General features: G+C 44.6%; 1 pseudogene; it reads left to right on the top strand.

The window, feature by feature from the left end:
- Positions 1–2,501: 2,501 nt before the first annotated feature.
- On the top strand, positions 2,502–4,814 carry LOC110302687 (annotated as a pseudogene).
- Positions 4,815–5,041: the final 227 nt, after the last annotated feature.

Consider the following 5,041-nt stretch of genomic DNA (forward strand, 5'->3'; position numbering starts at 1 on the left):
TCTGCACCACAACCACCCAGAGACATGTAGGGTTGGAGGCCCCAGGCCCGTTCCTCATCAATTTGTGCCTGCCCTGAATCCCATTCCCCATAACCCTCCTCCCCAGTCCACGTCCTCCCAGGCTGTGGTGGGACCACATCATCTTCAAATCTTTTTAAAATGTTATTGTTTTATTTAAAAAATTTTACATGTAATATATTTTGATCATGTTCTTTTTCCTTTCCCAAATCCTCCAGATACCCTCTACTCACCATCTAACTTTATGTATTTTCTTTCTGTAAAATACCACACACACACACACCCCAACATAACCAACTAAACAAACAAAAAGCACACAAAATTATGAACTCCGTTTTATGCTGGCCAACTACTCCTGAGCACAAGGCCTACCCTAGAGAGTGGGTATCCGTGTCACTGTATTTTGGAGAATACTTATCAATCTCCTCGAAGGTATTGTTTAGAAATATCTTCTTGATTCGGAGTGGTACCTTGTCTTTCTCTGCTCTGTGATTGGTCTTGCTTGAACTTGTGCATGTCTTGTGGATGTAGGTCATATGTGCAGGAGCTCTGTTGTGTCTGGAAAACACTATTTTCTTGGTGTGTTCCCCATCTCTGGCTCTTACAATCACTCTAACCCCATGTTTGCATGGATCACCAAGTGTGTGATGAAGACATCCCATTTAGGGTTGACTGATCCAAAGTTTCTCCCTCTCTGCACATTGTATAACCATTGATCTCTGTGTTACTTACAATCTGCTGCAAGAAGCATCTCTGATGTGGCTTGAGCAAGGCACCGATCTATACGGGTGTAGCAATATGTCATTAGGAGTCATTTTGTTGCTGTGTTCCTTTCATAGAATAGTAGTACTAGGTTTCCCCTTTAGGGTTCATGACCCCTCTAGTCTCAGGTTTCCGTCTTTATCAGTGTCTGGTATGGGTTTTATCTCATGGTATGGGCCTTACCCCATAAAAAAAGTAAAGCAGTTGATTACTCCCATAAACTCTTGTGTCCTTATTGCACCACAATGGCTTACAGGCAGCTTGCTATTATAGTTCCAGGGTCTGTGACTGGGTATGAATATTGATGACGTTTCTCTTATGGTATCAAGTAGAGTACCTCCCAGTGCAAAGAACTCTAGCCAGCAGGGCTGAAAATGTCTTCTAGTTTGGCACCAGTTCAACTTTATGTTGTAAAGGGTACCCAATAGCATTGGCTGTAGCCTGTAATGTCTGAGAGCTCTATGAGAAACCCTTTGACCAATGAGTTCACAAAATGTAACCCACTCCTGGTTCTGGTGGTTTACTTGGTATTATATGATGTCTTGTTGGGCCGTTCTCTTCCCCCATGATATGGTAAATGTGTTAAAATTCCTTTTATATATATGTATATTTTAGGGAGTTTCTGTGGTAGAAGGTTTCCAAATGGCTCTTAGAAGGCCTTTAGTGTTAGCTTTGCCTCTCCACAGTCCCGCCTTCACTCTGCCCTCCCATCCTCTTCTCCCTTTAATACTACTATTAGCATTTCATCTTTACCCTTTATGCCACTGTATTCTATTTCCCCTTCCTGGGGGGGGGGTCCTCTCCTCCCTCTGGGTCCTTTACGAGCTACCTAACCTCTGTGGACATTCTAAATGAGATGCTCATCCCTAAGGTTCAAAAGCTAACATCCACATATAAGAGAAAACATGCAACCATGTATCTTTTGGGGTCTGGGTTTTGGGTCATTCTGGATGATTGTTTCTGGCTCCATCCATTTGCCTACATATTTCATTTTCTTTAACAGCCAAACACTATTCTGTCTTTTAAACATGCCCAAGTCTTCATCATCCATCATCCTCAGCTGATGGACAGCTAGTCTGTTCTAACCTCTGACGATGAGGAGCAGGACAGCCCTGAACACTGATGAGAAATTGTCTGAGTAGGCTGTAGAGTCCTTTGGGTAGAAAGATGCCCAGGCGTGGTCTAGCTAGATCTTGGGTTCGATCAATTTCAGCTTTCTGAGAACCCTCACACTGATTTCCAGCCCCATTCTGCAGTCTCACCAGCAATGACTCTTCTTTCTCTGTATCCTCGCCAGCACGTGTTGTCATTTGTGTTATTGATCTTGGCCATTCTGACTGGGGTAAGATGAAATCTGATAGTAGTTTTAATTTGCATTTCTCTCATGACTAAGGGTGTTGAACGCGTTAAAAAGTGTCTTCGGATACCGGAAGTCTTGGGATTCTGCTTGTTCGGCTGATGTGAGGACGGTGGACAACTGAAGCTAAGAAATATCACCAGTTCCGGAATATTCTCTGCCCTCAAAAAATTCCTGGAAAATTGACTAGTATTAAGTGTGAGTAAAAAGCATAATAGTTGAGAGCAACCAGCTAATGATTACATTTTAACATCAATTTCTGTGGTTGAGTGGTCATTGGAAGAGGGAATCCATTTCAAGAGTACTCAGAGCTGGTCTTCACCTTGAGGAAGCTGTGGCTTGTTCCAGGAAGCCATTTTGGCCAGAGAACTTATCCAGTATGCCTAATCAGGGAGAAGACTGCTACTTTTATTTCTATTCTACATGCACCAGAGGTGACAACTGCCCATTCCGCCACTGTGAAGCTGCACTAGGAAATGAAACTGTTTGCACACTATGGCAAGAAGGTCGTTGTTTTCGACAGGTGTGCAGATTTCGCCACATGGAAATTGCCAAAAAACGAAGTGAAATTCCTTGTTATTGGGAAAATCAGCCAATGGGATGTCGGAAACTAAATTGTGCTTTCCACCACAACAGAAGTCGTTATGTTGATGGACTGTTCCTACCTCCAAGCAAAACAATGTTACCCACTGTGCCTGAGTCGCAGGAAGAAATAAAGGCTAGCCAGCTCAGGGTCCAACAGGACAAATTGTCAGTTCAGTATAACCCCTCCCCTCAGCTCCGGGGTGTAATGAAAGTAGAGAGTTCAAATAAAATTCCCATTCCCACACATCCACATGTTGTAATCAATATTGCAGCTGATGATGACAGTGATCAGTCTTCTGAGGAGGAGGATGAAAGCAAAACACCTGTCCTGAAACCAACTCCTGAAGTCCATGATGGATTCCAAGTGGCTTCTGCCTGCAAACCTGGGGTCAGTTTAAAGCAAGGTGAATGCTTGGATTTTGGAATAAGAACTCTTGAGGAAATTAAAGCAATGAAAATGAAGGAAAAATCCATGAAGCAAGGTGACTCCTCGGGAGAATCTCCAGTAGGAGATTCTCAGCCCAATCCAGGCCCTGAGAAGGAGAATGTTGGGACTGTGGTGGGAACAGTAACTCCATCAAGCAAACAAGAAGAGTCCTTGGTTAGACTGAGTCTTAGTGAGAGACTGGGAAAACGAAAACTTTCAGTAGGTGGTGACAGTGAACCCCCATTAAAGCGAAGACTTGCACAGAGGCTAGGGAAAAAAGTGGAAGCGCCAGAAGCTAACATTGATAAAGCACCGAAGAAAAAGAGAGTTCATAACACTGGTGAGATTCACGTGAAGACATTGGAAGAAATTCTTCTTGAAAGAGCCAGTAGGCAACGTGGAGACTTGCAACCTAAACCCAAGAGAGAAGAACCTTCAGGAGCCGACAATTCTTCATCAGGAACACAAACTTCTTCAGTGCAGATCAAAACCTTCTCTGAGGTCCTGGCTGAAAAGAGACATCGGCAGCAGGAAATGGAAAGACAGAAGTCCAAAAACGATACAAGTTGCCGGGTGCTAACAAAAGACACTGAACTAAAAAAGATTGTGAGTCTTCGGACTGTTGCTGTTAGCAATGGACAATCGGAGGAGCCTGCAGGAAGAGCCAGGTCTCTGCAGGGGGTGCATATTAAGACACTAGAGGAAATTAAGCTGGAGAAGGCCCTGAGGGTGCAGCAAAGCTCTAAGAGTAGTGGCAACTCCCGACCTCAAGCTGAGGCTGTCCCGGTGGCAAAGAGGCTGTTCTGCATCAACAGGAGAGCAGTTGCAAAAGAAGAGAAAAAACTTGAAGACAGTGGTGATGCTTCTCAGAGCAGTGTGATGAAGATGGAAGCTAGTGAGACTTCAGATAAGAGCGTAAGTGATCCCACAAAACTTCCAGTCAACAGATGTGACACTGTCAACGAGAAACACACACCGAGACAGCAGGAGAGAGGAGTGTCACAAAAGGAGAAAGCAACCTTGTCATCTGTGCGTGGAGATGCAGAGCTCATTGCTGAATCAGGCGGCACTCAGCACCTGGCAAAACCGCTCCCCACGGAGTCATCCCCGAAAGCGGAGGTAGAAACCTCTGGAATTGGGGACTCAATACTGAATGTGAAATGTGCAGCACAGACTTTGGAAGAAAGGAGTCAAGCCAAATCCAGAACAAATGTGACGCCATCTGTGGTCAAGGTTATCTCAGCTCCCAGATTGCCTCTCAAACGCAAGGCTGTGGAGATGGACTCTAACAGCATCGCTGCGGTGAAGCCGTTCAACTTCAACAGTGCCCTGCAGGAAAGGCCCACCAAAAAGGCAGCCGTGGCTGTTGACCCCCTCCTCTCTGAGGATAAATCCATCACCATGTCTGAGACAGAAAACCCGAAAGACAGTTCTGGACTGTCTTCAGCCCAAGCTACTTCAGGACCCTTGCTCCCAGAAGGATCTGGCCCTTCCTCATCTCAGATGGCAACAAAACTGTGTTGCCTAGGCTCTGCCTCGACAGGAAAACCTCCACTCTCTGGGGAAGATGATTTTGAGAAACTAGTATTGGAAATTTTAGAAGCTGAAGTTGACATGGAAAAGATGAAGGTGGCCTTCTCAGAGATGATTGACAGTTTAAACTGAAGGAGATAATGAGGACACACACACACACACACACATAAAAACCTCACCCAAAACTAGACTTAGTTTCAACTATTTACCTAAAGTGATAATTTCTTTAAGTCTCAAATTTTGCCCTAGTCAAAGTATACACCTCTGAAGTACCTGTGTGTGTCCTGTATTCCCCAGGGTCAGATCTTTTCCATCCTTGGATAAATAACCGTTTTGTCCATTTGATGCCATTGTACAGC

The sequence above is a fragment of the Mus caroli genome, chromosome 10, assembly GCF_900094665.2.
Source record: "Mus caroli chromosome 10, CAROLI_EIJ_v1.1, whole genome shotgun sequence".
In the NCBI taxonomy this organism is placed as follows: Eukaryota; Metazoa; Chordata; class Mammalia; order Rodentia; family Muridae; genus Mus; species Mus caroli.